Below are 13,105 nucleotides of genomic sequence, written 5' to 3'. Positions count from 1 at the left end.
GTAGTGTGCAATTGGCTCTGTAGAGAAATCAGCAGCCATCATTATGATACAGGATTTTTCTATTTAATGTAGGTCAAGTATTCTTTAGGACAACACAAGTGTGTCTATAAACTGATCCTCTTGCAATTGCAATTGCATTTGCCATTATTTGCCACAAAGGAGACATAAGACTGATTATAACCTTATTACTCTTTAATTGTTATGTGAGCTTTCAGTGTTGCATCTATAGATCCATATGCTGCAGAACAATGAAATGATCTAAAAAGAATTAAAGAAATAATTAGTAGTCAGCTTTACCATCTATATATATCCATTTGTTGAAATCTTTTATTGGACAGGAATTAATGTTGTTTCAAGTAATATTTTCGAAGAAAATGCATCATACGTATTATAAAAATAATGGTTAAAGCCATCTAGTAATGACAAAGAGTACTGTGTTTAATACCACCTCTGAACTATTTCAGTGCACGGGTTAATGCACTCATGTTAAATTCCTGCCTGCCCTTTCTTAATCCAAAGATAATAACTGTGTTAAAATAGCGGGGATAGGAATTTAACTTGAGTGTTAACCAGTGCACCAAAAATACCACAAAGAATATTAATGCGCGTAAGCACATTGATTAAGGTTTTTGTCTGGATTCGTTTGGAAGCCATCTTCAGTAATCTTAAACAGGACACCAGATTTATTTTATTATAAAATGAAATGTTAAATAAGCCATAATGAATGATTATCTATACCACAACAGGAAACTGAATCTGGATGGTTAATTGAAGCATAAGGCCTGATTTCTTTGACTCTCTGGCTCAAAGCACATATTGTATTTTAATTTTTCTCTGAAAGGTGTGGTTGGACAGGAAAATAATCAATGATCTTCGATAGACCTGGAACTGCATGTCTTAAAAGAAGCAGAGAATTAGCTAGTAGACAATAACTAAATGAAAAGGTGTTTAGTTACTGCTCTGTCCAACATTAAAGCCTTCTCTCCATAATGTTCTCCATCTGGAAATCAGAGAATTGGCATTCAAATAGGAAAATGCTATCAGACACTACTACATAATACTGCATGAGTCACAAACAGAACACACCTATTTTCTGCCAAGATAATATTGTTAAATTTTTGAACTTCAGCTTCCCCCAATTATTTCAATCGAGTCTATGAAAGTTCTTCCCAAAATAATTTCAACAATAGTTGGATGTACTTCCAGCCACACCCATCTAAGTAAGCTATGTGCAGTTTTTAAGTTACAGTATTATACAGATTTCCTGTTCAACAAGAGCAGATTACATCTTGGACATTATGAAGTCATGGCATCTCAATAATTCTCCCACATGAATATTAAGCCGTAAGTAATTGAAAGTTGATTGTGATACTGAGAGTTGTTATGAATCCATTGATTTTTATCATTTATGGTATGGTAGAAGGTATTTTTTGATGGTAGTCTATTATTCAGAAACAAAAACTGATGAAAGGATGTAATCCAAGGATGTTTATTCTATTATTCTGTTTTTTCTCTTATAAGCATTATTCATTGCTAAGTAAATCAGTGGCAATTCTTAACCATATGAGAAATAGCTGGAGGACATTCAAATAAATTCACAGAGTCAGGGGCATTTCAAGATTGTAGGCTGAGCAGGATGATGGAAAATATACCAGATAAATGCTGGAACCCCAAGTCTGCAGTGTCCTTCAATGAGATTGAGGATTGAAATGGATGATGACCTGCACTGGAACCAATAGAAGTGCATTGAGAACTCTCTTGCCCGTGAAGTCTAGACCAGAGACAGAAATTGCATGGATCTAGCAAAATCATGACTTTGGCATCTGATGCCAAGGGTTGATTGGCCAACAAAGTAATCTTAACATTTTGCACATTCTTTGATTTAATAGAGCATAGAATTTGGATCTTTACAGTTTCCACTTCACAGTGCTGAAACATGATGGCTCTTCCTTAATCACAAAGTGTCAGTATGAAGAGCCAAATATTATTGCATCTATTTAAAAGTAGGCCAAAGTTGGCAGAGAATCACCTAATGAATCCACGGAAATCAATTTCACGACTAAAAATGGTGATAAGACAATTGGATTTCTCCCATAATTTTGGCTCCTAGTCTTAAATTATTCTTGATGCATTTTGTTAATGACAAAGAACTGTACAGTCCTCGACAAATTATTTGGCATTGGAGTTGTAAATCTACATCTCTTCATTATGGAATCAAAGTAGTAATTTTAAATTGAATACAAAGAGGTTTATCTCGCTATTTCCTATAATAACTAGTAAGACTTTTCCATATTATTTGATATTCAGAGAATTATTGCTTTGGTATTAGAACATTCACTTTGGTGAACATACATGTATATGAGCATCAGTTGGAGCTTGGCCTGGCAGCAGTTTATTTTGCTTGGACTGTTTATATCCAAATATGCAGTCAGGTATTCCGATTCAAAATTATCATCTTATTAGAAGTCCTTCAATGGTGTGATTAAACCCTGATTGGGATGGACGAACCTGTTACATAGCCCTGAATATGTAGTAAAAGGTGAACTATTAGTGTCTCCACTAACCTTAAACATTTCCTGCAGAGACCCTGCAGTGTGTCTCTGGTGAGATGTGCCCTTGTCTGATGCCTACTGCTGTCAGCTACAAGTTGAAGGGGATTCCTGATATCTGCGGTGTACTCAGGTTGATTAGCCAATCTCGTTTTCATTTCAACCATCTCTCAACCAGAAAACCAATTTTTGTTTAAATATTTTAACATTATTTAGATTGCTAAATAAAGATTGGAAACCATATGATTAAACAGGAACATGAAATATCATTTTGTTTTAATTTTAAAATCCTTTGTCTTTAGGAATTCATTTCAGAATATCACAATAGATTTGTTTCCCTGGAGCCAAGTAGTTTGCTAAGCAGTAATTTTGGGTTAGACTGCCATTATAATTCATTCAGACTACATGTAATCAACTGTGAGATTTTCAGGATATTTTACAGTGGGACTTTTTCATAAATAACTCAAACTCACGGCAGTTCGAGTGATTTCATCTTGAGTCTAGTGGAGAGGATTGTAAACAGTGCAGCCCTTGAAGGCACGGTGGATCACTGCCAGGAGCTTTTGGATTCCTGCATTCAGTTATACATGTACAGAAGTTGCTGTTAGTTGCACAGAGTAATGAATGGTGAACATCATCATTGTTCTGGGCCATTGCTTTGATGGACATGCAGATTGAGCTGCTAGAAGTTGAGAATTGTTGTTTGGTTCAGGACCTTGCTGTCATCAGCTTCAAAGAGAGGAACAAGTAAAATGCAAAAGCCAAATCATTTGAGTGGTATGACTTCACACTTCACACTTCACAACTGAATGTTCAGTGGTTTCTTTATTTTGTTGAACAAAATTAGCCACCTCCCTGAAAGGTGAAAAGTAACATAGCAAGATTTTTTTTTAAATTTTAAGTACAACTTCGGCAGTTCCTGCAGGTTTTAAAAATATTGTTTCAGTATGTTGTTCCAAGCTTATAAGAAAACTTTCTGACCTTTCTCCTAGTGGAATGTTCTGGTGGGAAAAGTCAGTTTGTGGATTACTTACTTGGTTGATTTTTATAAATATACTCGGAGCAATCATTTCAGCTTACGTCAAAAAGGACAATCTGTGTTTTGGATGCAAAACATTCAATAGGTGAAGGCCATTAAATTCTGGAGAATTAATGGGGTTTCTTGGCATGAAAACTGAATAGTTTAATGGGTCAAATACTAGCCAGGTGAGCAAGACTTTCTCAATTGAAGATGTCTGGTCTGCTGATTGATCAGACCAATTGCTATCTGCATAAGAGTCTTGATGAGAAATGCATTTGCTTTCATAGCTGAGTCTTATTAACATGCAGCTCCATACCAGAGATGGAACACTAGTTCTCTCGATTCACCTGTCAACTCTAGGCTGCTGGGAAAACTAATAATCAGCTAACCCACCTTTGTCAGTTTTTAAACTACTAATTTACCCTCAGTTTCTATTGGGTGGTCAAGGTTAAAGTTGATCTCCCAATCTTGTCCAAAAAAACGTTCCTCTGCCTAGAGATTCATTTGAAGTGTGAATCATCCTTTAAATCATTCTTTCTTTTTCAATCTTTTTATTAGTTTCCAAATTAATACAGATTAATATATAACATCGATGCTTGTACATGTAATACAAGGAGATCAGGAGAACAATCATGGGATAGATAACCATCAAGAATAGTAAAATGTAAAAAAAATCTGTAGATCCCACGATCTCTTAGTAAATGAATATAAAAGAAAGAAAAAAATTTATTGTATATATAAAAGAAAGGAAAAAAATCCCCAAATCAATAAGAAAAATTATAAACAATATATCAAACCAAACTGGAAAAAAACATTTTTTTTAAAAGACAAAAGAGAAAAAAAAGACTGGACTCAATAGAAATAGAGCAATATTATGTCGTCAACTTCGTTCCTCTAAATTGAAAAGTTATTGAAAAGGGATCTATATCATGTGAAAATATTGAATAAATGGACTCCAAATATCTTCAAGCGAAGGATCAACAGTACCACTCCTAATTTTTTCCAAGTTTAAACATGATATAGTTTGAAAGAACCATTGAAAAGTATAGGGGGTACTGGATCCTTCCATTTAAGCAAAATGGATTGTTTGGCCATTAATGTAACAAAGGCAATCATACGGTAAGCAGAAGCAGATAAATGGCCAGACTATCCTTGGTAATCCAAAAATTGAATTGATAGGGTGAGGTTGTAAATCAGCATTCAATACAGTTGGGATAATGTTAACAATGTCTTTCCAATACTTTTCCAAAAGAGGACAGGACCAAAACATATGTGTCAGAGAAGCCACATTCGATTTACATCTGTCACATATAGGATTTATATGGTGATTAAAAATGGGCTAGCTTATCTTTTGCCATATGGGTCCTGTGAACTACCTTAAATTGTATCAGAGTATCTGGCACACATTGAAGATGCTTTAACTAAATGAAGAATTTTCTTCCATGTCTCTGTAGGTAAAGATGTCTGGAGTTCACTTTCCCATTCATTCTTAATTTTGACCAGTGATTCTGGATGTATTTTCATAATTAAATCATAGATTATTGCTATCAAGCCCTTCTGATAAGGATTAAGACCTAAAATTTTTTCCGTAATTTCAGTTTTGTATGGTGTCGGAAAAGAGGGTATAGTAGCTGTTAAAACATTTCTAATCTGCAAATATCGAAAAAAGTGTGATCTAGACAAATTGTATTTGCTAGACAGTTGTTCAAAAGATGAAAAACAGTTATCAATGAATAAATCACGAAAACATACTATTCCCTTTTCCATATAGAAAAAGCTGAGTCAACTCTGGATGGTTGAAAGAAAAAATTAGATTGAATGGGACTTGACAAGTTAGATTTATTCAATCCAAAAAATTTACGAAATTGAAACCATATTGGTATTGTATGTTTATCTGTTGGGTTAGTCATATGTTTACTTAATTTGGTAAGTGCAAAAGGGAGTGAAGCTCCTAAAATAGAAACTAATGAAAATCCGAGTGCTGATTGATGCTCAAGGTGTACCCATATGGGACATTGAATTACATCTAAATCTTGTATCCAAAAAATTAAATATCTGATATTAATTGCCCAATAATATAATCTAAAGTTAGGCAGGGCCATACCACCATCCTTTTTTAGTTTTTGTAAATATTTCTTACTTAACCTTGAGTTTTTATTCTGCCAAATATATGAAAGAATTTTAGAATCAATAGTGTCAATAAAAGATTTTGGGACGAAAGTTGGAATCACTTGAAATAAATATAAAAATTTTGGTAAAATATTCATCTTAACCGCCTTTTAAATAATTCTATTGATATCTTCTATAATTATGCACAACTTTAGCTTCATACTTTTGAAGCATCCAAGCAGTTTAAAACAACAGTGCATTGCCTGTTGTCTGAATTCATTACTGTATGTTCAGTACTTGATTTATTATAAATCCACAACATCCTTCTCTCTAATTCCTGAGCTGATTTCTGTAATCCCTCTGAGTACCGAGTCTATAAGTGCGTGTTATTTGTCCTGGGCTTCTGTCAGTTCATAAATAAAATTGGTCAGGAATGATGGTTAACATACAAACCTTCTGTGTTCTGATAAAGGTCATTGATCAGAAACATCAGCTCTTTTACTCTCTTCATAGATGCTGCCTGACCCGCTGTGTTTCTGTCGTTTTCTGCTTTAAGATTTCCAGCATATGCATTATTTTAGTTTTGAGTCTTCCATGTATGCCCGGTAGTTACTTACTCCACCAACAAACCCTCTTATCTGAAGGGTGTGGAGGCTTTGAACATTGTGGAATTTTTTTACTATTTATTCCATTGTGGGATATAGACATCTTGTTTACTGTTCATTTAATTTGCCCTGAAATGGACTGTTAAGAGAAAACCACATTGGTTGGGTCTGGTGTTACATTTAGTTCATACCAAATAAAGATAGCAGGTTTTCTTCCTTGTAGGATATTTTGGAACCAGATGGGTTTTTACAACAAACATCTTTTCCTGGTTACCAATGTTAGTTTTTTTTAAATTTATTTAATGACTTGAATTAGTTGTTGTGATGGAATTTGAACTCCTTTCTCTGGATTAGTGGTCCAGACCACAAGTTCATTAATTTAACCACAATGCTATTGTAACCTCCACAAGATTTATAATATCACAACCTATTAAAAAGTTTCCTAGGATAAGTAGTATAAACCACTTGGAATTTTTCAGTACTTCAAGAGGTCACAGAAATCAGTTCAGAAATTAGAGACAAAGACTTTGTGGATTTACAGTAAAAATGAACTACTGAACATATTGCAATGAACTCTGAAGTCAGATAATCTACCAATAAGTTTTCTCAAAATAGTGGGGCTTGTTTCTGAGGACATTTTCTCTCAGCTTCCAGATGAATTGTTGAACTGAATATCAATCCACTCATTCTTGTCTTTGGGAGAGGTTTTGAAGTCTTAAAAATTGGAGTTTAATATCCACTTGGAAAATAAGGAATTTGTTGTTTATTTGTATAGCAATGACAAAAAGAGATTTCTAGAATAGATCCTCTGCTTAATGCCATCTTTTTAAAATCTAACTTCCTAGCCGTTTCAGTTTGAGTTTTGCCTCCACTCTTGTTTATTTTAGATCTGACAATACAATGGTCACTTCCTGACCCTGGACATACTGTTTGTGGATATGCATATCTTGTTGCCCGTTCTTTATCTATGCAGGCAATAGCAAAACTTTCAGCATCATTGATACTTTAATCAGAACTCCTATAAGAGTCCTACAATGGTCAGTGACACCAGGACCAAGGAATTGGTTTATTATTGTCAAATATACCGAGGTACAGTGGAAAAACTTGTCTTGCATACCGTTCATACAGATCAATTCATTACACAGTGCATCGAGGTAGTACAAGACAAAACAGTAACAGAATGCAGAATAAAGTGTAACAGCTCCAGAGTAAGTGCAGTGCAGGTAGACAATAAGCTGCAAGATCATAACGAGGTAGATAGTGAGGTTAAGGGTCCTTCTTATCGTACTAGGGAACAGCGGGATAGAAGTTGTCCTTGAGCTTAGTGGTACATGCTTTCAGGCTTTTCTATCTTCTGCCCGATGCGAGAGGGGAGAAGAGAAAATGTCCGGGGTGGGTGGGGTTTTTGATTATGCTGGCTGCTTTACTGAGGCAGTGAGAAGAGTAGACAGAGTCCTTGGAGGGGAGGCTGATTTCTGTGATGTGCTGAGCTGTGTCAACAACTCTCTGCAGTTTCTTGCAGTCACGGGCAGAGCAGTTGCCATACCAAGCCGTGATGCCTCCGAATAGGATGCTTTCTATGATGTATTGATTAAAAATTGGTGAGGGTTGATGGGGACATGCCAAATTTCTTTAGCCTCCTGAGAAAGTAGAGGCGCTGGTGAGCTTTCTTGGCCATGGCGTCTCTGTGGTTGGACCAGGATAGGCTATTGGTGAAGTTCACTCCTAGAAACTTGAAGCTCTCAAACCTTTTGACCTCAGCGCCATTGATGTAGACAGGAGCATGTGAACCACCCCTCTTCTGAAGTCAATGACCAGCTCTTTTGTCTTGCTGACATTGAGGGAAAGATTCCAAGGAAGGAACAAAGGAGCAAGAACAGGAGTAGATTATTCAGCTTCTTGACTTTGTTTTGCTACTTATTTACATCATGGCTGATTTGTACTTACACTCCATTTGCTTCCATTTCCTCTGAATCCCTTAACACTTTTATATAATGATCTTCCTCATTGTATAAATTTGAACCAAATTTGTGAGGGAAGTTTCTACCATCCTTTCCGCAAAGGTCTGTGGTGTGATGCTAGGGCAGTGCAGCATAAACATTAAGCTTATGCCCCGTCTTTTGGACTTGAGCACCAGCAGCAACATCTTCTCCCCAGCTACCTTTTCAAATCCATTAAATACTTCAATTATATCACTCTGTATACTTTATTGGCTTTGTATTTTGTCTTGCCATTTATCTTGAATATATTTCTGAGAAGAATAAAGTTATGTGGGAGGAAAGGAACATTATTGTTTTGTTTTTGCCAGTAGAGGGAAGAGAAAGAAGACGAATGAAGAAATTCTATTTAATGGACTATTCTTGATCAGCACCCAAATCTTATTATTGGTCATGGGAATGTTCATGATGCATTGTTGAGTGAGATCATGGCTGAGTTTCATTCTGACACGATCCACCTCACTATTGCTTGGCCATCAAAAATACATTCATCTCAAATTTATAACTATTACTGTTTTCTTGAGAAAGCTGGTCACATGTCTGCCACCCTTTGCATGAAGAAGTGTTTCCTAGAATCTCTCCTGAATGACCTGTCTCTGGTTTTAAGGCAAGGTCGTTTTGTTCTAGACTCGCCATTGGCAGGAACAGGTACCTTTGTGTACCCTTTCAAAACTTCAATCCGGCATTCACAATCACCCTCTATATTCCAAAGAGGAAGGCCTAGTTTATGTAATCTCTCCTCATAATCAACCTAAGGAACCCTCAGGACATTCCAACAAATTAGCCAAGCACACCAGCCAAGGCCTATATTTTTTCTCTATATTGTGGTGCCCTATGCTCCAAATTTGGTCTAACCAGGCCTTAGTATCCTTGTGGGAAAACGTACTCCTCTTTACATTCTGGCCCTCAAGTCCTGGCTAAGATTTCATTAACCTTCCTGATTTTTTTTTTAATCTGATCTCTATAGTTTAATTACATGTATGCAAGAACCCCAAATCTCTTTGGAACTCCATTGTGCTCAGCTTTTCACTATTTTATAAAAAATTCAGCTCAGACTTTTATTGCTTCAAAATGGGTGCTGAAAGTCTTTACCAGCATCAAAATGCATTGCTACAGTTTTGCATATTCACTGAATCCATCGCTGAATTTTGGCAGTTTTATTCTCTAGCCAAGGTTACTTAATACACGGCTGATCTTTGCGTCATCAGTAAAGCTGGGGATATATTAATGTCTTGTTTGAATCATTAACAAATGTAATGGATAAATGAGGCACCAGCACTGTTCATTTTGGAACACCAGCAGTAACCATCTCCCAGTAGAAGTCTCTGCCCTTACTGCCTATTTTCTGCCTTTAACTATGTACCCAAATTTCTAAACAGGTCTTCAGATTCATCAGCTTTAATGTTAGATAACAGTCTATTATGCAGTCAGTTGCTGCAATGAAGTAAGGCTTCTCAAATATTTAAGTTGGTGTATTTCAAAGGTGTTGGAGGTAATGTGTAATCATCTCTGCTCTTTCTAATAATGGTCTCAACAACAGCAACTTGTATTTATTTAATGCAGGAAAACACTTAAACAGAGAAAGCCTGATCCTATGTCCTATCCTGTACCAAATTACTTTCATCCATCACCCCATGCATCACCAACATTGGCTTCAGGACAATGGCTGAAAGGAACTTCTTCCTTTCACTCAACGCCTCAAGTTTAAAATTCTTGTTTTTGTGTTTATATTCTCTCTTGGTTTTGCCTCTTCCAATCTCTGAAACCTTCTCCAATTCTGCATTTCCTCCCGAACATATGGTTCCGTTAACTTAATCCTTTTAAGCATAACTCCCTGTGCCCAATTTTTGTGGCCGTACCTTCAGTCATCTGGGCCCTACACCCTGAATTTTCCACCACCTTCCCCTTTGATTTACCATCTCTCTTCCTCCTTTTAAGATCTTTCAAAACACACATTTCTTTAGTCAAGCTTGTGGTCAACACAGAGGAAGGAACCCCTCCCACATTCTTCTTTATCTTGGCATTTTTTCTGATAATACCTCGGAAGTATTTTTCTACATTGAAGGTACTATTTAAGTGGAGGTTCCCAAGGTTTCAGTTGACAGATCATTCATTGTTTTCAAAAGGTGACTGATTATTAATAATTTGATGGGTCAAGTGCCAAGATGATCAAATTCAACTTGACACAAATATTGAAAGAAGAACCTCCATTAATAGCTTTTAAATAAATTGACTACCCACAGGAGGTTGAATAATACTGCTGTATTTAAACACCAAAAGGAAAATAACACTATAGTTTTAAAATAAAATTCAGACATTTTCCATAATTCTATTTTATTCATGCTTTGGACCACAATTTAGAGTGCCAATTTCCAATGACTCCTGTAAAGTTTTCCTCCCTAGATTGAGAAAAATAAGATCAATTGTTACCACTACCTCATCCAAAACTCGGATTTGTGGGGTTTCTAGCTTAGTATCATAGCAATCTGTATATTTGACAGGGAGCCAGCTGGAGAGACCAACTATATAACTGTCACAAGTTTCCTCTGCTGCTCCAAGTTTCATTTTTGATTGCCTGACCAATTCCTTGCACAGTGAACCAGAATAATAGAGCACGACTCAGAATAAAATACAACAAATTCCTCTTAGGAGAGCATTACAAGGCACATGAAAGACCAATGAATATGCTGGACCTTTGTCATTCCTTGCCCAAAGGAAAATAGTTTTTAGGGGAGGGAGCAGTGAAGTTTATTTAGTTCCAGCTCATTATTGCTAGTGATCCTTAGCAGTGTCCCAGGTCAGACATCTTTAGCTGCTTCATCAAGGACCTACTGTTGGTCATGTCGGCAGAAATGAGGTCCTTTGTAGGTGCCTTCACAAGTGTTTGTTTCCAATCACAATCCCTCATGTAATGAGGTAATTAGTGGCCACGTGCCTTAGGACTTGTCTAACCAATTGACAGTTATATTTGTGCCAAACAAATATTGTCCATATTTCCTTGACATTCAACAACATTAACATGCTGGTAAGAGGATTTAGGTGGTGGGATGGGGTGAAGGTAGTGTAGGGGGGTAGTTTCAGGGATTGGTTGGCAAGTGGGTGAAATTGATGGTCACATTTTACCGGAAACCTAACTAGACCTGTCACATAAATACTGTGGCTACAAGAGTGGGGCAGAGGTGGGTATTTGGTGCCAAGTGGCTCTGGAATCACCAGAGGCTTTTCTCTATCCACATGTTAGGAGTGTGATGGAATACTCTTCACTTGCTTAATTGGATGTAGCTCCTATGGTATTCGAGAACTCAACATCATCCGGGACAAAGCAGCTTGTTTGCTTAGTCTGCATCTACCACCTTAAATAATTATTTTCTTTCCCTTTGAAACAACATGGCTGCAATGTGCACTATCTGCAAAATTCAATAACATTGGCTCATCAAAGCTTCTAAAGCATCTCCTCTCAACTTCCACCACCTAAAATGACAAGAGCAAGGAAATGCCATCAGCTCCAATTCTTTCCCCCCTCACCTGCCCTTGTAGTTGTGCATAGCCCTGACCTGAACACAGTCTTTCACCGGTGCTTGATCAGAATCTTGTAACTCCATAACTTATATCTCTATGATATAGTTTATAGCAGATCAAGAAAGAAAGTTGCCACTATCTTCCCCCAATGAAATTAAGTAAGGGCAATAACTGCTGGTCTTGCGCCCTCACCCCCCAGCCCATGTCCACATAAGACCTCCCAGTATTCACAGTGCAGAGGTGGTGATGCAGAGAGGTACTGGGATTGGCTGGTGCTCATGGGATTAATTCATTGGCTTCAGGAGAGGGAAGAATGGAAGGAAGAAAAACTGGCAGGAGAAAAACAGGACAAAAGACAAAGGAAGGGACTGGATAACAAAACAAAACAGCAATTCTTGTACAATTGAAGTTAATGAGTGAAAAGGTATCATCAGAAAAACAGCCAAAGAGACAGCATGTTAACATGTACAACAGTGAGACAACAGATATGCATAGTACCTGCTTCTTAATAGATAAAGCACTTACAAGATTCCTTCTACAATTGAAAAAGATCATCTATCTACATTCTTTAACAGAGATTGGCATTTGAGGAAAATTAGAAATACATAAAACCACATGACAACAAAACAAAGTCATTAAAGCAGCAGGGTAAAGGAACAAAACAAATGGCTGCAGATAAAATAATACGGGAACCATTATCGAAAGAGACAGCTTGGAACATATTTCCCCTCAAGCCCTCCATAAGCATCCTACGGTATATGAGCATGTTGAGATTTGTCAGGAGGAGAACTACACGACAAAACTGTTGTGATGGAGAGACCTACAGCTACAAAAATGTGAAATGCAGACAACATACCTCAAATAAAATAACCCAAAAATAGAAATATGTTGAAAAGAATACATGAGACATAAGTGAAATAGGATTCAGATCAGAAACTGATCTGGATAAGTAGATACATATCATGGTTCTCATTCACTCTCGTTGCAGTGCAGGGGTGTGGGGAGAAACAATGAGAAAACATAACCATTCACATTTCAAATGAAAATTCTGTATATTCCTTGGAATAGAGGTAAAACATGGACACAAAATATAAAAGTTGAACAACTCTGTATGTTATAAAGTGACAACATTAAAACAGTTTTAATAGATTATATGGAATACATACAGCTGTACTGTTATTTGCCAGGGCTTAGATTACACAGGAAACTCTTTGCACCTCTACCTGCCGCATTCCATTTTTCCGATGGAACGTCATCAACCTGAAACATTAATTCCGTTTGTATCCACAGATGCTGCCTAATCAT

The 13,105-nt window shown here is 36.7% G+C and overlaps 1 protein-coding gene across 7 annotated transcripts in view; it reads left to right on the top strand.

Annotated features, from left to right (window-relative positions):
• Positions 1-13,105, top strand: part of LOC127576671 (C-terminal-binding protein 2) — a 226,502-nt gene that overhangs the window by 121,007 nt on the left and 92,390 nt on the right. The window lies entirely within an intron of this gene.

This window comes from Pristis pectinata, chromosome 12, assembly GCF_009764475.1.
Source record: "Pristis pectinata isolate sPriPec2 chromosome 12, sPriPec2.1.pri, whole genome shotgun sequence".
Classification (NCBI taxonomy): Eukaryota; Metazoa; Chordata; class Chondrichthyes; order Rhinopristiformes; family Pristidae; genus Pristis; species Pristis pectinata.
This window is presented reverse-complemented; position numbering and strand designations above follow the sequence as displayed.